Here is a 23377-nt window from a genome sequence, read left to right on the forward strand (position 1 = left end):
TGAAAGCACATGTGGCCTGTAGTTGTAGAAAAAAGGTTATATGATAGAATTATTGTTTAATTAATATATAATAAAATGGTTGTAGTTATTTTTACAATAGCAAAATATTTAAATCAACAGCCTACTGGGCAAGTGTTCCGAAATGACACATTTTTGCATCCCGGCTTGTGGGCCTTCCATGATCCTGCCCCCTTATTTCTCCTTCTTCGCTTCCTGTCTTCTCTCACACTGTACTTTCTAATTAAAGGCAAAAAACGCCAAAAAAGAAATCTTAAAAAAAGAATTATAAAAAATGATAGTTACAAAGTCTATGCTTCATGGTAAGTTATGGCATATTGATTACTATACTAAAGCAATGGTTTCACAACAAAGTTACTTGAGCAAAACTATGGTTAATATATGGTAATCATAGTTTTACTACAGAAGCCATGTTTCATTTTTGTATGGTTATTTTTTGTAAAAGATAAAATAAGAAACTAGAATTACATAAAATAATGCCATAAAATAAACGTGTACAGCATAAATAAATAAATAATTTAACTATTTATTTGCATATCAATATGCATCACATTTCACATTAACTAAGTAGTATATCTACTTCGCTGTCCATTTATAAGTGCAACACACAAACAACCCATTCAAGCACATTTAATACCATTATCTATTTTGCCAGACCCTCTAATAGTTGAAACTCTTCACAAAGTTTTTTTTCTTCTCTCGGGCATACCTGCTCCTGTTGATAGTGGCTGAAATAGTGACAGAGAGAGATGATAAAATCAGAGAACCAACATTCTTCAGTACGAGCTACTAGTTTGAGCCAAAATCGCTGTTGACGCCAAATCAAACATTGCAGAGAAACTTGGACGAAAGTCTCAAACCGATAAGAAGTTAAACTGGTGTCACTAATGTGAGAACAAACTTCTCAGTAAAGTATTTCTTATGTAAACATTTCTCAGAGCTAGCTTTTTTATAGGTCAGGGGACACATAGAAAGTGACAACTATAGCTTGGTTAATTTGGTTTTAGACAAACTTTCAGAGAAATGTTCCAGTTAATATTGATTTAATTGACCTTTGAATGCAAACTTGAGTATCTTGGCCAAGATTCGTGCAGTTTGATTTGTGGGCTCTCGTGAAAATCTATTAATGGGATCTAAGGTGTAAGACGCAGGAGACTTTTAATCCCATTACTGTGTGAAAGAAACAAAAGAGAATATCAAAACCCAAATCTCAGTTGAGTTTGCTTCCCCTTTGAATGCGACAAAGCGGATATGTAAAAATGATTTTATGAACGATTTAAGGGGAAATTGTCTGTGCTCTTGTTTCATGAATAAGACCCATTGAGAATTAAATATTCAGAGCATTGTTTTTAAAAAGTCATTAGGCATTAGAAGACTTCAACAATTCATTAGATAGAGACACAGAGAGCGACAGATTTACACAACAACAAGGCAAAGCAAAAGAAGAGGAGGGGTGTGAAAGAGGCTTGATACTGTTGTTTAACTCAAGGTTACACAATGTTAACAAGTTTTGTCAGAGTAGCAACATGGTCTCCCGTGGCAACCAAAGAACAGTGATAACAGGGCCAATGGTTTTACAGATGACAGCAGCATAAGAGCAACTGGACCAGCCGGCTCCTGAGGGGCTGAATCTCTCTCTCTCTCTCTCTCTCTCTCTCTCTCTCTCGCTCTATGTTTCTTCTGTCTCTCTCTTGCTCACTCACTCCATCTCTGTCTGTCTCGCTCTTACAGTCATCTTACTCTCTCTCACTATAACTCCAGACAAAAACACTAGTTCTTTGATAATGAAATGAATACAGTTTTACCTGTTTATTGTAGCTACAGTATATCAGCTAAATAGACATAAAAGCATTTCCATAGGGAAGAAAATATTCACAAATGAGTTTATTTTATATCACAGTTGTTTCTCCCAGACAGGAACAAGATTGCATAGAGGAAAAAGTCTCCAGGTTCGTATATTGTGTTCCTCATATCTCACAACCATTTTCTTCCAACAACATTCTTTTAAATAAAGTGCTAAAAGGGGTTTTCACAACCATCTCATAAGAATAAGCATTTTTAGATTTTCAAAAGAACCATACAGTCAGGGGTTCCTAACATCATTTCTCTTCATTTTTGTAGAACTCTTTTTCTACAAAAGGAACCTTCTGTGCAATAAAAAACATACTGTGGAGGTTAAAGGTTCTATATGGAACTTCACAAGCATTATTTTTAGAAGTTAATATCTGAAACATGGTTATACGCAGTAGAGTGTAAATACGGTTAAAAAACTGTTACCAATGTCTGCAGAGGAATGTCACACATCTCAAGATGAACCCAACATTAAACTTTCCTCAAACCAAACATTCTGCTATTCATCTTCACTACATTTTATAATCTTAAGATCAGCTATTGCCTAATTACTGTCTACTGTTATTTCTCCTAAGAAATATTTTACATGTAGCTTTGTCAACCTATCTACCATAGTCTAACCCTATCACAGTGTTCAGAATATCTAAAGACACAACGGAGCAACAAACAGAATCGATAGATCCACTGAAGAAAAAACATGAACAAAACCCGAAACTGTAAGACAAAAGTGCATGACACATACCTGTCATATATTTCTGGGGCATGTTTCATGCCTGAATAAAGAAACATCACCTCCAACCCTCGAGGGAAGCAGACCTGCACACTCAACTCCCTTCACCCTCCAATCAGCTCTCAGAATGCCGTACGCTCCTGCGCGGGGGGGACTGTCCATGGGGACGTCTCCTGATGTGGTTTGATTGGTAGGTACAACCTGTCTTTGCGTCTACATCAGCCCATCTCTCATCAGTTTGTCAGGAGTGCTGACGTTGCTACCGTAAGCACAAAGCACGGAGGATCTCTAGTCCTTTACATGAAACCCCTGCCGGAACAACAAGCACCACCGCAACCGTATCAAATCCACATGTTTCTGTAGCTCAGTTTGTGGAGGATTGTGTTAGTAGCATAATGCTCATGGGACTGAGTTCAAGGAAGCACATGCTGATAAAATGTGTACCTTGTAATGCACCATTAGTTGTTTTGGATAGAGTTGTTCTCAACAACAAATTAATCGTGTAATCTATACAAAATAATAAAGCTTTTAAAAATGAAACAATGCACCACACTCGGAAATTTGAATTTAAAGTTGCTAAAAAAGACCATTATTAAATTTTACCATCAAAGTAATTTCAGAGGACTCGGGCACCGCCACCCAAAATGCGAAATGTGAAAAAGGTGTGGAAATAGAAACTGAGAATCTAGAATATGAAGAACAAATTAAGAAATATGAGTCCACCGCAGGTGCTATATTGTGTCTCAACACAGTCAGTCCGTAAAAGAAAAAAACACAATCGTTCTCTGATGGAGAGAAACAAAGACAAATACCCCGTAGCAAATCCTCAGAGACAAGAACATCAAAACATATCCCACTTCCCCTCTTCTCCTGCCAGCTGTACAATGAATCAGTCTATTCTGTTTCTCCTTTGTGTTTCAGAGCACTGCCGGAAAACCATGACACATGGATGAAGCTGAGCCCTTCGACTCGAAGGAAGCAGGAATGAAAACAATGAGTTTTACACACAAACGTGTGGACACGCTCGCTCAGAAAACATCAAGCTCACCCGACCTTTCATCCGGCGGGAAATAGCCACGGGAGAACAAGCCGCAATGTTCATTTTAGACATATGTTATAGGAAGGGGGGCTGTGTATGTGGGTGTTGAGGTTATCTGGACCTCCTTGGAGAAAATAAAGCAGATCCAGTCAGAGGCATGCCGCAAATGACTGACATCCCACTCATCTGGAAGGGGAGAAATGTGTGCGTTACCTGTGCCGCCCGCTGGCTTCGGCTGTACTGGAAATGTGTATATTGCAGAATTAATGTGTATGAGGTTTGGTTTGTAGGTCTATGGATATCAGGGCAGGGTGATATATAATATGTTGAATATTCACAATATAGCAACAGTTTTGCTGGTGGATGATAATAAATCAGGTTCACTCTTAAAAATGATGTGTTAAAAACGAACACAACATATGTGTAAAAGGATTTGTAACACATGTTGTGTTACTACAGACACATGATGTGTAAATATTGAGCTCAACTGTTTACACAATTACTGTGTTAAACACATTTAGTAGCCTATGTTTAAACATAATTATATAAAAGGAATATTTTCTGCTGCAAATACTCAACGGGCGATGTCAACTTTAACGACCGGATTTATTTATCATGTTGCAAATGTGAATAAAGCATTTTAACTCGCTGTGGAAAAACAACTGTTGGGACTGCGGGAATGTTCTTGCTGCGCCTGCGCAGTGGCGTTCTTTTCCAACCGACGCTCAGCCAGCCGTCAGAAATGCATCTGTCTGCCTCAGGTGAGTGAATATGATTAAACGTGTAAAATAATAAATATTTCTCCACCAAACATTAGAAAGATTTGTGTTAATTGTCCAGGAAACATAATTTGTTTGTTTTAACCGTTGTTATGCCGTTTCCATGTTCCGTAGCCAAATATGTTTTGTGTGTTTAACATTAACGTTAGCGTCAATAGGCCAGCGAGCTCTTACGCTTCGCAAAGCTGTTTAGGTAACGTTATTTATTTATTTATTGGGTATGACTGCTAATGATTGTTCTTAAAATACTTAAAGGTTATGCATGGCACCTTATGTTTGAACTCCTAACATTCCTTTTACCATAAACTATGCAGTGGTTAAAACGACGTTCTAGCGATGAGTGCTGTGTGGTTTAAAAAAGCGCGCGACTTGGTTTGTGCTAACTTAACGTTAACTTTCTTGTTACTGACTATTTAAAATGTATTGATAACGCGATTACCGTTTACGTTTTCTCATGATTAAATTATGACTTGTATGATTATGGCATTATAATATGGTGTTATATCTTTTATCTAGGTAATGGAAGACCATGATCAAATCACGTTTACTCTAACAATTTTACACCGAGTTCTCGCGACTGTCTTCATAGACGGGAAGGAAACATGGAGAAAACTATTCACAGTTGGAAGTGTTGGAGAACTGATTAACTCAGCCAAAACTGACCTATCTCAACAAGTATCTATTGATCGCATACTGAGATTTGACGCAGATTTTCAAGAATTTATTGACATCGATGTTAATTCAGAAGTGAAGGAGCTTGACAAATTCCAAATATATTATACTGCTAGTGCTACTGCTAGTACCTCACAGGATTCATTTGAAGGGAGATTTGAGTCATTACTGGTGAGTTTATAATTATCCAATTTATAATTGTCAAAGTAAACATTTTAATTGTTTTTTTTTTCTTCTTAGTCTCATTCAACAGATGTAAGCCGGACTGTCACCACAACTGGTCTGCTGACACTGCTCATGGAAAAGGCCCTGACAATCTTGAGAGAACATGAAGACACAAAGACACTGTCAATTTCTTCGAGAAAGTTACTTGTTAAAGTGGCTGTGAGTGACCTCGTAGAAAATCATGGATTGTAAGTATATAATTGTTGAGAAAGTTTGGTCTTATGTTGGAAATGTCAGACTTTGTTTTATGTGACATTGTATTTTACAGTATCTAACAGATATGAGTTTATGAGATATGTTTATGAGATAACAGATATGAGATGTTTTATAATATTTGATGTATGTTTTTTTTTTTTTTAAAGTGTTTGATGAATTTGTTGTATGATTAATGTTTTTAAAATGCTTATTTTTCTATCAACAGTATTTTTAACAGTATTAATTCCATGTTAAAACCAAAAGAATTGCTAAATAAACAGTATTTGAACCGTATTCAATGCTTCAGTGCGATTTCATGATAACTACATATTGTATTCTGATCTAGCTTTTTCAATAATCTTTTATAATAAAATAATAAGTAATAAATACGTAACACACAGTTGTGTTAGATGTATACAAAAATGACACATTAATGTGTTCACCAAAATAACACATTTGTCTGTGTGTTTTCATAACACATATTCTGTGTTGTCTTTAACATAATATGTGTTGTCCCTGAGCACACTAAGAGCATGTGTTGAAAACGACACATGTTGTGTTGTTTTCAACACTTTTCTTTTAAGAGTGTTCCATTGTGAATTTCCAATGCACTTTTATTTGGCCAATAAGATTCCTTAAAGTGATAGATCACTCGAAAATGAAAATTCTGTCATCATTTAGTCGCCCTCTTGTCATTTCAACTTCCTTTCTTCCACAGAACACAAAAGAAGATATTTTGAAGACAGTAAGTAACCGGGGGGCCAGTTAATACCAATTTTATTTTCATGAGTGAACTAGCCCTTTAAGTATCCTAAAGGGTCCATTTGACTTCATCTTGACTTTAAGCATCTCAAAGTTTGTTTCTCTTTTGAAAAAGTAGAAGTCATTTAAAGCAAATATTCACATTAATATTAACATATATTTATAAAAAGAGAAATTTCCAGAAAAATACTGGGACATGTTTGTTAAATTATATCGTCCAGGTCTTGGTACCCAGATTGTGGTCGCCCTCTCTATGAAGTCTAACAAGCACTTTGATTCGATTTATATGTTATTTCCTCCCCATTTCGTCCAAGCAGTGTCAAAACAAATAAGAAATCCACCTCAACGCTGGGAATTTTTGAGAACCAGAGATGCTCCAGAAACCAGATTTCCTACTTTCTTTAACCCGCCTATAAACGGCTTGCATTTTAATCCTTTTAATTATGGATTCCTGCTACAATTACCTCAAATTGAATTACTGCACAAACCTCAGAAGAATACATTACGGAAATCAAGAGAATGAATCTTCAGTTAAACGGGGAACAACTCGGTTAAAGCCTCCCTTTTTCGATCTGTCCGCCTGCATGTAGCGGTCCAGTCGCAATTGGTGCTGAAATATTTAGACGGCCTAAGAGCTTGTACTTTGGAGTCTCTGTAGCCAAAGAGGACCACACACACTTCCACTTATCCTCTAAAATCCCACTCTTCCACAGGGGGTGACAGATTCGACTTGCCCGGCAGGCATGTGACACGTTAAATAATGGGGGGTAAAATCACAAAGGGGCCCAAGGAGGTACCGAGAGGCACTCCCTTCGCGAAAGGCCACGATTGCGTATGGGGAGTAAAGAGAAACTCTCCAGTGCACGTCAGCAGCTGGCTGCCAAGGTCAAAATGGCAGCCCACTTCCTCTGCCGCATTTCCCATGTTCTCTGGAGACAATCCATCGAGCCGTGGAGACAGTGAGAGTCTTGTGTTAATCTCCTCAAACCGCCGCTGACCTATCTCTCTCCCTCCCCATCTTAGCTGCTCCACGCCTCACTAAATGAGGTGCGTTTTAACATGAAAAATGAAGTAATTACTTGACGTATCAAAATGGTTAATTGCTTTGCTGGATATGGGTCAGTCGCCTAAAGGGATGAGGTTGGGGGGTAAATTTAAAGGGAAGACAGACAGAAAGAGACAGATTTCTATGAGAGAGAGAAAAAGAGAGAGAGCAGAGTGCAGATGTCAGGGGACAAAGTGGCATTATGACAGGATTAGACTGGGTCTCTAAATTCCCCGCAGCCTCTGGATGTGACACGCACACTCTTTACGAGAACATCCTTAAAAATCCCAAACATCATTTCACTGTTTTTTCTAAGATGGCCCCCCAAAAAAATGTGCCTGTAACTCAAAGTCAAAACTGACAAATGCTCTACATGGAATCTTGATGCGCAGAATTATAGACTCTCCCATTCATACAATTCTGTATTAACAATTTGCAGGTTTGGGTATTTTGAATGTCAAAATTTGTTATTTATGTTAGCTTTACAAAATCAAAAGAAAATCTCCTGACGGGCACTGTATCCATCATCTGTACGGCAACGGCGTTGCTGGTACAGAAAAAGCAGAACCGGACAAAAACGGAGGCCGTGATCTGGCTGTTCACGGTACATATGAAATACCGGTTCAAAACACACTTGTAATTAGCAGTGAATGGTGGGGCATTAACCAGAGCTGGTGCTTTGACATCACTAATTGTGTTTGTTTAAAGACCTGCTCTCTCAAGGTCCCTGGGAAATTCATTAGAAGTAGAAGACAACCTCTGTATCCTCAACGAGTGTCAAGGGTTCGTAAAAAGAACTCAAAAGTCTAAAGAAAATAAAGCTGGGCTAGTTAATTAGAAAAGCCCTGTGTGATTCTCCATTTCATCTAATGTCCAGCATCACAAGAGCTTGGAGGTTAAATTACAATTGTAATCATCGTATACACCTTCCTGAGCCACAGCGTCAGCTCTCACATTTGCACATGGTTTCACGAAACCTGAAGCCTTGCGTGCGATGACTGACAGGTCATTGATCTCTCCTCTCGTCAAGCGTTCCCAGAGACAAAAAGGCCCGGAAAAGCTTTTCTTTGGCGATGACAGATACTCTCTCCGATGGAGTCGCTAAATACCCAGTGGAGGTGACGTCGGGGAAAATATCAAGTAGCTTTTTAATTCAGTGAGAGAAATGTTAAACAGGACGTGTCGCGGTTGGACAATCAAATCTGACATGTCTAAGGCCCTGGACGTAAACAATGGCAAGCACAAATTCCACCGAGACAGATGATGCGAAACGCCTTCCATCACAGGAAACACAAATATACGTATTTTGTTAAGATGTCTATAAAGCAAATTAAAGCATTTTGATGTCCAGAAAGGACAACTATGTTAAACAGTTTGAGACATAAAAAGCAAAAACGTCCATTCACTTCCAAGATCGTTCAAAACCAACTGGTGAATACGATCAAAAGAACGAATTCAACACAGAAAATTCATTCTTTCAGTCAGAGATTATGTCCAGTTTGACATTAGTTTATTTTAAAGTAATGTTTAAGAAAGAACAAACTTAAATCGGTCAGTACTGACTGGCTGTTAATATTGCGATGTGCATGTTCACAGCAGAATGTGAATTCACTTCAATAAATTGTATTTAAATAAAATTCATAAGTTATATTTCGCAAAAAGTTAGGCCCAATAATGTCAGAGTTTGCTCTGCATCTCCTGTTGCAAAAACAAAATCCTGTACGAAACACACGACACACAAGTCCGAAAAATACATTACGTTGCTAGAAAATTGTCATTCAATATGCAAATTTCACTGAGAAAGATTAAATGAATGTAGAAAAAAGTCTTCTTACCTGTTCACGGTGTCACACAGGATAACGGCACATGTAAAAGAAGATAAGAGACGTTGTATTAATCTCACCGTTTTTTACCTCAGGCACAATATCACAACACCTTGTTCTTCTTAACCTCAATCAGAAACCAGCTCAGGCATATCATTCCTGTCACTTTCTATTGTCCGTGATATTAAGAACAGGTATTAGTTGACGTGTAATCGACAGATTCAGCGACACCCATCAAACGTTCCGTATGCGCTTCCACCTCAACCCCTGACATTAGCACGTGCTAAACATATTCCTGGAGCCTGCTGCTAGGCTAGAGCAATAATTAGGTGCGGCGCTCATCCGTAGCTGAAAGGCGTAAATGAATTTGTCTGTTTGTGTCGGGTAAACACGGCTACATCTGCATGCTGAGTGTTATGACAGACACTTCGCGCCTTTGAGAACTAGCACCAACAGATATCAAGCATGCTAGTTCATTAACTAGAAAACTAAACAGGGTTTTAGTAAAAGTTAAGTAGACTTTTTGGGAAGATTGATTGTTATTTGTAGTCGAACCTATGATGGTTTGGGTACTGTGGGCGGTAAATTTGCAGTTTTACAACAAATAAAACCAAAGAACTATAGTTACCACTGTTAACCTTTGATTTCTTTTCATAAGGGTGTAACACAACTGGTTAGTTTAACTTTGGCTGTTATCAGAATAAGAAATGCATTATAAATGTCACCAGTAACATGCAAAGATGTAAAGTTCTGGCATCTCAGATAAGATGGTAAAATGATGGCATTTTAATATTAATTCATTTTTTGTGTTCACCTAAAAGAAGAAAGTCATGGATATAATTTATTTACTTATTTACATTCAAACTGATGTGAATCATAGGATGAGTTATTCCATGCATGATTTATAGACCAAGTCAAAACATGTAAACACTTGTCCAAAAGCACTTTTTTAATTTGTCAAAAATATAATTAAATTCGAAATATATTTGTTTGTAACATTTTGATTCGGTTGTAAATGTGCTGTTAGTTGTATTTTGTTGAAAAGTGTGTTTAGTGTTAAAAAACTGAAACAGGAAGTTAATGCTGTTTTAATTAGATTGATGAAAAAGTATAGTCTTAAGGTATTTTGGGATGTTTTGGAGAAAGTGGATTGGTCTCATGTATTAAGTTTTTAAGATGTTGACAAAGCTTGGGGGTGTTCCATGGAGTCATTTTGTAAGGTTTTACAAAAGGTAGAACGTATTAAGAAACTAAGTAAGACTTAAGCAAAGATCTGAACCGTGGATCACAGATGGAATACTCCAGCTGCTTAAATTAAGGGATGATAGCTTTAAGAATGATATAGATCCCATTAGTTTTGAGCGTTATAAACAAAGGAGAAATGAGGTTAGGGATAGGATCATTGAAGCAAAGAGGATTTTTTTAAAGATAAGACAAGAGAAAATAGACAGGAACCTAAAAACTTTCTCAAGTTGGAAGGGAGCTTAATTTCTCATCCAAAGGAGGTAGCTGATAGTTTGAATAGTAATTTTATATAATTTGCTGATAATTCACGTAACCAATTCCCAGGAAGCCCTAATATTTATAATGAGGTGATTCGTTCATTTTATGGACAAAGATGTGTAGTTCATGAATCTTTCAAATTGAGCCCAGCAGTCAGGTTTTAGGCCTTCACACTCCACCGAGACCTGTATATAACATTTGAATCACAGTATATGGAAAGCTGTTGATAGCGGGAAAAATTGTGGGATGGTTGTGTTGGATCATCAGAAAGCATTTGATACTATAGATACAAAATCGTACTGTACAAACTAAAGGGAATCGGTTTTGATCAGAAATATTTTAAGTGGGTTCAGTCTTATCTTGTAGATATAAAGCAGGTTGTTGATATTAAAGGTGAAATGTCTGATCCCCTACCAATTACTTGCGGTGTTCCTCAAGGGAGAATTTTAGGCCCTTGTTTTTTCTTTTATACATTAATGATTTAAAGGTGGCATGCTCAGAGGAACTTTTTCTCTACGCTGACGATGCAGCAATTTTGGTAGCTCGTCGGGATAAAGTGGTTATAGAGAACACAACGTCCTTTAAAAGAGTTAAAAGAGATTTCAAATTGGATTCAGATAACAAGTTATTTCTGCATTAGGTAAAACTGAAGTTTCAAGAATGAAATTAACCAAGCAGGATTCTAGTTTTTGAGTCAAAATTAAGGATGTGGATATAGAGTTAAAAAGCGTAGTAAATTATTTGGGTTGCCTAATAGATAATCAATTAACTGGTGACTATATGGCTAGCAAAATGCTTGCAAAAATGTGTGGAGGGATAAAGTTTTTAGCCAGGCAAGCAGACTTATTAGATGTTTATTCTTTAAAATTGCTGGCAAATGCCTTGATTCAACCTCATTTAGATTATGCAACAGTTTTTTGGTACAGTAGCTTTTTAAAAATTGGGTATGACTTGGGCATGAATTTTTTAATAATGTTGTTCCAAGCTATTAGTGAATACGATACATTTTCCGAAGTGGTCTATAACTGTGAGCACTGGCTGATGTCAAAATAAATAATATTTTTGAGCCTTTAATTAGGCTAAGGGCAGACTTTGTTAAATTATATTTATACATATTTTATCTCAATATCACTGGCAGATGCCAGGCATTTGTTTGAGCTCAAAGGTTTTGATTCATGCTATTCCCTCGACGGCGGTTTGGTGAGTTTTCGCACGAGAGGTTAGAGTGTTTGTGCGAAAGAGTCATCAGAACTCGCGGGTGTTCACACCACGCGGAGAACTGTTGGGTGAAAGAGTTTAATAAAGATCAAACTCATTTACATCATCACAAGAAACCTAGGAGATCACAGCAAACACAACAGCTATGAACCCGACCAAGAGACCTCACCGCTAATTACACCAATTTTCTATCGCTATATTCCAATGTCCACTTTCACAACGTAACTGTACGCAGACTGTATCACAGACACAAGGCATGGGGGTGGTGTGGTCTAGTAGATAAGGATTAAAATGGTTGTCTTAAAATGTTCAGATTTGCAGGAATTAGCCATGAGTCACCACAATTGCCTGCTAGTCTCCATAAACCATTGATCGAACAAACATTACAAATCTTTTCTGCAAGTGGCCCTCTCAGATTCTCTTGATCTGTAAATATATCTTTGAAAGCCCAGCTCTTTTTAAACAAACAGAAGCAAACCGAGAAACGTGTCGTGCTTGATGTGGTCGATCTTTGAAGGTGTGAGAGCTACTGGTTGGGGGTCTCTGTAGAGAGACTCTATGATTTAGTCGATAACACGCCTGTTGCGATGCACAATGAACAAAAAAATTCAGCCAAACGCCAGAAGGCCGAGCTTGTGCAGATGCCAGCAACTTAAAATCACGCTATGCTATCTCTTATGTCTCATTTTAAAAAACGGTACACTCATGTACTTTGTTTAGGGGAACTGTATTACTTGAGAAATTCAAAATACTGTATATAAAGGATGTACAGATCTATGGAGCTAGGGACACATCCATCGCTGCAATTTGTCAATATTATAACAGGATCTGTCGAGCCAAAATTTTATTTTTCTGGAAGGAGAATATTTGAAAATAATTTGTGGTGCTATTTTGCACACATTGACAGTGTATAGTGAACACATCTGTAAGGCTGAGTTTACATTTAAAGCTACATTTAAAGCTGTAAGTGTCTGTTTTACATTATGATCCCAAGGACTAAACTGTGTTTGCAAAAGTCCTGAGCTTGTTTTTAAAAACCAGTGCCCATGTCTCTTCTGCATCTCAGAAGTTGAAAAAAGTTAACTTTTCTTTAAAAAAAAAAACACCCAACGCAAAGAACCTTTTTCACAGCTAACCAATGACAAGCGAATAGCAAGACCTGTCGTTTCCATAACAACATGCAAGACAGGTGATTGGTCAAGGATCAAACTCTAAAAAATAAATTGGCGGCCGTAACATTGTTTGGAGCATAGTTTTGTGTACGTGTAAGTTTAATTTTCACTTTAAATAACGTTTGAGTGCATTTCTAACAAGAAATTCGTATTGTAGTTTTAAAATATGTGATGCAAAGACACGGTTATAATAATTTGGTAAGGCTGCCTATGAGGCCTGACTCAAGACCTTTCGTGCTCAAATGCTCCCACTGAACATTGCCGACTGCTATTTGTAACCACTTGAAAAATGTGAACAAAGCCTACCACTTCAAACAAACTAAAAAAAAAAAAAATGAGAAACTTAAGAGCAGTAAATCTAAAATATGTTCTATATTTTATGTATTTTGAAGCCATACAGTGTGACAGATTTGTGTTAGGAAATATTTTTGAGAGCTTCTTTTATTCTGTATTTATGAAGCTGGATATCTGTTGTCAATACAATTTGTCTTACTATACAAAAAGCTGTTTTTTAAATATGATATGAAAATAACAGAACACAGGTTAAGAACAACACAAGGGTGAAAAAATGATGGAAGAATCATCATTATAAGCAAACCGACCCTTTAAAGTCAATAAAGGTTTTGTTCATACAAAATGGCCTTATTGATAAAATGGGGGGCATTTGTGTAGAATTATATGAGACACGTTCAGCTGGCAATAGCGCAGAATGAGGATCTATCTTAAATTGGATTTTAAACCAGCCCACCAACAATTTTTCTCTTTACTCTTATCGTCTGCATTTGCCAATGAACCGTCTTGCAGTGTGGATTCATTAAATTCAGTTAGGAATCCAGAGCGATTCTGGCCCTGAATATAAATGTTATTTTCAATTAACGTCCTCCCCCCAAAAAAGACAAGGCAACTAGCCAGAGCTTATTATCGGAGACCCTGGGCGCAGCCTGAAACATTACCATGCTGGGCGTGTGCGCTGGTGACCTTAGATGCAGGTACACTGTATATGATTCCAAAACGAGGTGGAAAAGCAATAAATTAGCCTGTTGAATGAATTATCTGTTCGCCCGAGTCAGATATTTTGGACAGAAGCCAGTAAGCAAGTGAAATATAACACATCGGGCTATGATTATCCAAACAACAAAGTACGGCGGAAATTTACGTTAAGACTTTAATAGGGGACGGGAAGGTTGCGGGGTGACGGTGAGGAATTTTGCCAGACAGTGAAATCTCAATGCCAAATCTAATGGCACGGGCAATAAAAGTATAAATGTCACATCTTGCCATTTAGCTACTGGCCTCTTTAATTCTTAACGGTCTACTCGGAAGGTTTTTCTTTGGCAGTCTGAAAAATAATCATCTTTGTACTAAAAGGCTTCAGACAGTTGCTGAATCCATCAGAAATATCATTGAATAGACCAAAAGATGTTTAGTAAAAAAAATCATCATTCACTGACCCTCATGACATTTCAAACCTGTATGACTTTCTTTCTTCTGCAGAACACAAAAAGAACGTTTTAAAGAACGTTGGTAACGAAAGAAGAACGCTGGCCCCCATTGACCTCCATTGTATGCACAAAACCACATTCTCAGAAATCTTCTTGTGCGTTCCACAGGTTTTGAATGACGTGAAGGTGAATAAATGACGGTATATTTGAACTTAAAGTATTTTTGAATTTACACAGTACACACAACTGTATTCTTGCCCGTGCTGTACCAGCCTTGATGTTTTTATGTTGTATCATTCGATCTGGGAACATTAATAAACGTTAACTGTACGAATAAAAGTAACTCTATTTCTGTAGCTTTTTTATGACAAATTCGTACCCCACCAGAGAAATGACTGTAAAAGAAGTCGTACACACCCCAGTCGTAAGCCCTCCCAAGGCTTTAAGTAATCCATCCTTGAAAATATCACATGCACACAAATGGCTCCGTTCTTTCTTTTATCTTCCACCAAGATTAAGCGGTTCCTATTACTACCACATTAGGAAAGAACAGTTTTGCTAAATGGACTACTATTTAAAACACAGCTCCCAGTCCATCCCTCACCCCTCCCTTCATCACCGACGGCCGCTGCTCAAGATTAAAGAAAATAAAAATTCATAGCCTTTGATTAATCCCTATCTTTATTCACAAAGGAACACGAGTCCCGGGGGCTGTAGTTTTATGTATATGTACATTCTTGGAGCCAAATATCAATATTACTTCCAAACTTGGCCTTACAAGTGCAGCAGAGGTTCCTAAGCACATAATCCTGCCCTTCCGATCTTTAAAAATGTTAATACAACAAATGCGTATTGAGTCGTACGTTTGTGATTAATTAGTCAGTGCTATGTTTGTGCACCTCGGAATGTCAAGGTAATAATATCACAATCAATATTACAGTAAATAAGAGTAAAGCAGTTATTTAATAATGCACAGAGTTTGGTGTGCTCACTAGCTCACTACGTGGGATTTATTCACATGAGAACTCATTTAATTATGACGCCTCGCTATAGCAACCGATGATGGTTTGGAGTAATGAATCTCAGTTCAAGGTTTCCATGTGAGAGATTGTAAACAAATCAATATCTTCTTACATACTTGGATTGTCTATAACACAACCTTTTCATCTTATAAAACAACTTGACAGCTTTCTTTATATTCTTTCATATTCTATGATCAGAAGCTTAACCCATAGGAATCTTTAGCTATTCTCTTCTTCTTCTCAGAATGAAAAACTATTTCTCATTGACAACCATAAATGGTCTCTGGAGAAAAAAAACACTGATAGCTCAATTGGTATAGCATTGCATTAGCACATCATAGTTCATGGGTACGAATCAACACACATGCTGATCAAATGCACATACTGTTTACCTTACTGCACTGTATTTCATTTATACATTTTTTTATTTAACCTTGATTTTTCCAGGAAGGTCCCATTGAGATTAAAATAAATCTCTTCTTCCAGGGAGTCAAGGCCAAGATGAAACATTTCACATAAAACACACAAAACAAGTTCTAAACAAGCAAAGCCAAACTCATTAATCATGAATCAACAAATTAATTAAAACAGTAACAAGGTTTGTATATTTTACACTGCAATATATTTTTAAACATATTCAATGGATAAGTAATGGATTCCTTCCATAGCCATGGAGCACAGTAAGTCACAGTATCCATTGTATGGATAAAAGCATTTGCACAATTCGCAAATGTAAAATGTAAATCAACAAGAGATGTCAACAGAGTCACATACTGTGGAAGATTTAGAAAGATACCAAAGGCTCCAATAAAAAAGAGATTTCAATATAATCTTAACCGTTTCTTAAAGAAAATCAGCTGAGCTATTACATCCACAATAAATATGGCGTTAAACAAAGCATACATTTAAACTAGACAATTAAAGTAAGACCGTTTAGACCTTCAGACAATAATATAAAACATAAGTAGAGTTCTCGTTTTAAAAACTGTTTCTCTCTGTGACTGGCCTTGCTAACATGACAATGGTTGACATGAGAAAGAAAGAACTTTGACTTGAGAAGGCTGCTCCTAGTTGCAGATCATTTGTGTTGTGAAGCATTTAACAGCCATATTCAAACGGCCTCTGTTTAATTTGACAGAAAGGATCAAGTGAACACTGAATCACACACTGACGGGCCTTTAGCAACAGAACCCTGTTCCCTGACACCGCTGATGATGATGTTTACAGTTCTAACTCATAAAGTGATGATGGCTTCTCCGGCTCAAGGGCAAAACCATAGCACCAGCTAAAAGAGCACTACAGCTGTTTCAATCTTCCAACACCAGCCCTGCTGATGTGAAGTGAAAGGTCAAACCCTCCACGAGCGTCAACGGTTCTGTAGCCACGTCTAACACCGTTCCTCACAGATCACGTGACCCCGGGCGGTCGGTGGATCTTGTCAGTGTTGATGGGCTTCTGTCACTCTGTGTCACATGTTAGCTCCACAGAGACATCAGAACACCAATGTGCCAGAGGCATTAGATTCTCGGCTCTGACCGGCCATACAGGCATAGACCCTGCTGGAAGAGCAGTGTAGAAAGATTCAAAGTAGGGAAGGAAGGTGACGGGAACCAGGAAACATTTAAACATTTAATCAAACATAATCAAAAGTAAAAAGACAGCCGGCCGCCCCTCACAGTCGACGGCCGGCGAATCAAACATAAATACGAAAAAAACATGTTCGGGCCCGGTCCTCTCTCCTCGATGGTCCGGTCGCTCGTTCTCTTATATGCTCCCGATCTCCTACGTGATTCGAGATTAACAATTACTCACCGGTCTCGAACCACGGTCTAGCCCCGCCTGCTCCACTACAAGCAGCATGGATGATATTTGGAGCGCGGTTTCTGACTGGTCTATGGTGGTTTTTGCTGGTTATCCAGTTCATCTTGGTCCAGAACTGCTCTGCCATTGAATTGGTTGAACTCATTTATACAAACGTTGTCGGAACATTTCGTTCATGATTCAACAACTCACTTATTAAACAACTCACAGAACTAAGATTTATCATATTAGACATATCTGACGCACAATGAGCCATAACAACTTGGGTAAGTGAACTGAGATGTAATGGTATCTTACAGCTGCAGTTAAACAATATGTTTAAGTTTCAACCAGATACAGGAGCTGAATTATTTACAGTCTTGTATATGAAGTATGAAAATAATTATGAAGTGTTCTTACTTTTAACAATCTCTGTAATTAATTACTGTCGATTAACGTCAATACAGAACTGTGACAATATATGAAAACTTGACCTCCAGAGATGTAAATCAATGATTGTTTATAGCAAATACAACTTACATTACGCTCCACAGTAAATGAGTCAGTTGTAATGACCTTAATCCTGTCACAAAGAATTGGGACACGGGCAATCGATAATAAAATATACTGACCTTGTTCAAGAATAAGAACCAATTTGCAGAATTAAAAAATAGCTAATGACCAGAACAACCATGTTTAAAGAGCAAGAATTTTTCGACAGGGCAAAAAACACCTGTAAGCCATGATGTTTGCTCCTTTATACAGTTTGACAGATTAGCATTAGTTGTGCATACTCCACCGAGTCACAATGACTCGGAGCAAAGATCTAACCGGAAAGACGTATATAAAAGAGACAAAAATGAAGTGCAGAGGAAGGCAAGAGTGATTAAGAACGATGGAACAAAGAGCAAAACAAAAGGGACTAAGTGTACTCATCAAGAAATAGCACACATGTCAATAGCAGATGGCTGTACGTGCAATGGGCGACGGTCTTGACACAGATTCTTTTCGGAGTAAACAGCTGGGCTATTTCTGCGTCAGGAGTCATGATAGTCTTCGCGTTGTATTTACACAACTACAGAAGGCCCCTAAGGATTGTGGGTTTTGTACCGAACCCCAGCTGTTGCTCTCCTGCGTCTCTTTACAGCGTATGTGTTTGTGTACACATCTTAGGATGGTGCCAAGTATGTTGTCTTTATCATTGGTTTGTACAGACGGTGATAAGCCATATTTCAGCAGTGCGGCTTATCGTGGCACACGCCCCGCATCTTAAACTTCTTCCAGCATGTTATATCTTCAAGAACATGCAAACAGAAACCTGGGCCAGTGTTTGTGTTATGTGTAGTATGACAATGTGCATGCTGGCGTAATGGGCTAGTCAAAGGTTTAAATAATAAAGAAGCGTTCGCATTCCTTCACTCTCTCTGACCCTTACAACTGAAAAGGCAATTTTGCTTTGGTTTGGAATCTTTAACACTGATTTGATTAAGCATTATACACTTAGCTAATGTTTACGATTATTTTCAGCTTATATAATTGTAGACATAATTGTAAAACTTACAACCTAATAATACTTACATTCTAGGGTTGTCACAATATCGCATTTTCTCTACACGGTTAACGTAGCCCAAAAAGTGCTCAAACGTATTACTGTGATATCTACACTATAGGTTTTAAATGATGCCATAAGTTAAATTCATATTTGTTTGGCTTGTTTTGTGTTTTGACTTTTATTTGGTCAATAAATAACAAATAAAATACAAATGTAAGCACGCAGAGAAAAAGTTTGTTACCATTGTGACTCAATGCCGTCGTAGAAATGTCAGTTGCTAACATTTTTCCAAATATCTTTGTGTTCCATAGAACAAAGAAATGAAAACAGGTTTGGAATAGCTTGAGTGGAGTAATTTGTGACAGAATGTTCATTTTTGGGAGGAGTATCCCTTTAAGGCAAAATATTAAAAGGGTGCTTACGATGTATGCTCATGACAATGCGATATGAGTAGAATCAACATGCTTTTTAACGATCACGGTTATTGTCAATATCGCTATATTGTGAAACCCCTATTACGTGAATACTTAACGTAACTGCACAATAATATATGCATACTCAATTGTGACTGGTCTGTCTTCGCTGTTTTTATCTATTGTTGCCTATACATATACTGCCCAGTTAAGGTGCGTTCACACCAAGAAATATATCATATTAGCGTCAACATTACGATAATTGTAAGCTTTAGCATTGAAGCGGATGTTTTATCGTTCGTTTGCCAGACAATAATTTTGTATTACTATAATTCTGGTGTGGATTCCACAATTATACTCATTTTAGAAGAAAAAAAATGGAGGTTCAGTTGTGTGAATGGCATTTTGTGTTTATTCTCGAGTTTGTTAAGCAAAGATGTTTTTCAGGTTTAACCCTACTTTCTGCCTTTTTTATAATGTGCCTGCTTGGCATACACCAGGTTGAATTTGACAGTTTTGACAAGCAGGGGTGGTGCCTGGAAATCCAGGGGTCTGATGTTCTGTTATGCCTTATATCAGGCTCCCCTATAATATGGAATACAGAATATCTTGTATTGTAATACTAGACACACTAAAGGAAAACTACAGACTAATAATGTTGTCACAGCATCGCTTGCACCAGTGATTACTGTTGAATATTTCTGCAGATTTCAGTTCCTGTCTGTATTTAGAGATCTCACTTCACATTCACGCATGTCTTTCACAAGGCGGCATTCAACTCCCTCTCTGGATGAGAGTCAGGGCCGATGGAGAGCTTCGCAGCACAAATCATCATCATTTTATAAATGCCTGAAGGCAGGGTTTGAGGCACTGGACAAACATGAATATTAATTATCACACCAGGGACCAAAAGTGATGTGTTGGAAAATACTGTAGCGCTCTCATATTAGACAGGGAGAGAAACTCTGGTCGAAACCCATAATGTAGTTAATGATATGTTGAAGATCAAACAGCAGACTTTTCAAGCTGTGGACGGGGCTGGTGGATGTGTTGTGCGTTCTGATTCACGTTCTGGCCGGCAAAACATCACAGTGATGGTGTCAAGACATATACTTTAAAATGGAGGCTTTTCATTGGCAGATCTGGGTCTTTTTAAGTCAACATGAAATGAAAATTAACCGGGTGTAGATCCAATGGTGCACAATGACCAAATATTCCTAAACTTGATCTACTTTTGAACACTGTTTCCGTTCACTCCTGCTTTGAAACAAGGCCTTAGAAACGACAGACGAGTGAGCCAAATTACATTTTGATGACAGTAAATCAAATTAAAGGAAAGTTAATGTTGTCAGTTTTGATTTGTGACAAACAACAAGCAAAACATCTCAAAATCTGCGTGTGAAATTCCCTAAAATGCTTGTACTTTATTTATTGTGGGCACATGTTATATGACATATTAAAGGCACAACAGCCCAGAGTATTTCATCTTCTCCCCAAGCGTCGACTCCTTTCAGAACCTGGACCATGAACTTCACAACTGACCGAGCAAGTCTGCTGAGAGCAGTAGGTGGACTGGCATAAGTGTTTTGCCATGTTTTCGAGTTTGTTGCATAAGATACTGGTAAGAGTCAGAGCAAGGAAAACTAGGCGGGACAAGAAATGTACCTTGCGCCTGTAAAGCCAAGGTAGGAGATAGATGAATGAATCATTGAGTTGCTGATTTCTTTTTCGGTTTCTTACGTGTCTTTTTAGAATGATAAGTTTGCAACTGCTCACGCACATTAGCGTCAAATTCTGTCTTTAGGCCGGTGGCGCTCAAAGACACAAACAAAAGCAGCACACCCGAGGAAAAACGCTAACACGGCCCACCTGATGTTCATGACCTCATTGAATTCTCATTAGAAGCAGGTGGTTTATTGAGCATTTTGACTGCCAACAGCATAAAAAACAGGCGAGCAAAAACTCGAATCCTTGAGCCATCTCCAGAGGTGCTGAATAGGCTGGTTATTGGATAAACTGTTAAACCACATTTGGTTTAAGGGCAGTGATGTTTACCAAGACAAGAAATCTCACATGATCTGAATCATTACTTATTTGTCCAAACAACAAATCTCGATTGTTTACAACAGAATGTAAAGAGATTCAGTTTCATTGTTCAAGCTGATGTAGCTATTCTATTAATGTACACATTATGCAAAATAATTCACCATTTTTTATGTTGCTGTTTTATAATAAACTCTTAAATCGATAATCGATAATAAATCTAAAAACGAGAGCAAATACTTTTAATAAATTACTTATCATTTGCTGCTTATTTATTCCAAGAGAAGACAAGTAAGGTAAAACAAGGAAAATGAGAGAAACTACACAACAATGTATGGCTGACCACTGGTACAAACTCTAAAATAAGTACATTGGATTTTCTACTCTTAAAATAAGAAATACTACTTAGCTCTTTATACTGTGATAGGATATGAGACAAGTTTTTGATTGCACTTATGCTTTTTGTTGTCATTATAGTGTTCCAATTGCTTCCATTGTTTACCTCATCTGTAAGTCGTTTTGGATAAAAGCATCTGCTAAATGACTAAATGGAAATGTAAAATGTTTTTGTTTGCTGCATTATAATATACAGTAATTAATGTATGATCACATGTGCATATATCTATTTACTTTGAATTTTCTGAATATTGAAAAAACTGACATTGAGATTTCTTGTCTAAGCTGAACTAAAGCCAGTCTAATAATTTATTTGTAAGGAATAATCTATCGATTTGCTTATTAACCATCACGTTATAAGGTTCTGTTTTTGAGTTAAAACATTTTGCCTTGCCAGTTAAAACCAATGAACGCCCTCATTACACTCCAGGACAAGATATACATCGTTCAACAAAGTCATTACAGATAGGCTTTTACTGCACCGTGTCAGGTGTTTGATTGTTTTTAGCGCAATGATAAGCTATCCTTTGATACACCGCAGTCATTTATCACCTGTGCCGTTCTTCTCCGTGACCTCCGCGTACAGGTGTTCTGCGACACACGGCCAGCAAAAGCTATTTATTTCAGACAAATAAAAGAAAACCGGATCGCTAGCAAAAGCAATCAGCCCGCACGCGGGGAGGAACGCAAAAGGGTTCATTTTGACGCGTTCGTGTAAAGGTAATCACTTTACAAGTCAGCGCATGTCACTGGGAACAGAACAGCGTGATTCATAGGGGAGATTTCCTTCGTATAACAAGATACCAGGATCAACTCTGTCAAAACTTGAAAGCGATAAAGTGCCTCTAGTGGGAAGCGCTCACACAGGTACATATGCCAAGGAACTAGCATGAAAGAATTCAACGTTACTGCGTCCTGTACGCTCCGTGCTTAAACGCCCAAGCCTCGGGTTCTGAAGTGATACTCAGTATTCTTTCTCTCAGCAGTGACTTTTCCCATTGTGCGAATATTCCATTCTGAGGTGCGAATAAAATATCACACCTTGTTGGCCCAACGGAGCTCCTGGCTGCTGCAAACTGATGCGAGATGACGTTGTCATTGCGACGATGACGCCTTAAAGCATTTACAAAGTACTACTGCCTGTTTGCCTTTTATGATGAAAACTGTAACCATTTTAAAGGGTTTGGATCACTTCAGTAATAGTACATAGCTGGTGCAATAAAAGTTAATGAAAAATCTGTGCTTAAAGAAACAGTTCACCCAAAATTGAAAAGTCTTCATTAAAGGCCTGATCAGACAGAACGCGTCTTTTGCTGTGAAATGCGCCTCTTTTGAGTTTTTTTCAGCTGGCGGGGAGCGTTTTGCGCGATGCTTAGGTCCGATTCACATTTTGCAAGAGTCAACAAAGGAGCAGCGCCGCGCGCCGTGCGTTTTCGAACATTAAAAGTGCGTTCAGTGTGATCGCACACTTACTCACACTAAAGTTGAGTTGTATTAATTTTTTTGTTCTGATGAACACGGAGAAAGATTTTTGGAAAAATGCTTGTAACTAAACAGTTCTTGCCCACCATTGCCAAGCATAGTAGTCATATAGTAGTAATAGCAGTCATAGTAGTAATTTGCTTAATACATTTCTTTATGTTGAACACAAAATATATTTTGAAAATTTAGAAAAGC

At 37.8% G+C, this 23377-nt stretch overlaps 1 protein-coding gene and 1 long non-coding RNA gene across 5 annotated transcripts in view; one reads left to right on the forward strand and one right to left on the reverse strand.

Annotated features, from left to right (window-relative positions):
• The window catches only part of LOC130424540 (protocadherin-9), a 210765-nt gene that overhangs the window by 26002 nt on the left and 161386 nt on the right, over positions 1 to 23377 (reverse strand). The window lies entirely within an intron of this gene.
• On the forward strand, positions 4266 to 5469 carry LOC130424541 (uncharacterized). Its single transcript, XR_008906953.1, has 3 exons — positions 4266 to 4399; positions 4934 to 5260; positions 5330 to 5469. It is a non-coding gene; the product is annotated as an uncharacterized LOC130424541 (long non-coding RNA).

The sequence above is a fragment of the Triplophysa dalaica genome, chromosome 6 (genome assembly GCF_015846415.1).
Source record: "Triplophysa dalaica isolate WHDGS20190420 chromosome 6, ASM1584641v1, whole genome shotgun sequence".
Taxonomy (NCBI): domain Eukaryota; kingdom Metazoa; phylum Chordata; class Actinopteri; order Cypriniformes; family Nemacheilidae; genus Triplophysa; species Triplophysa dalaica.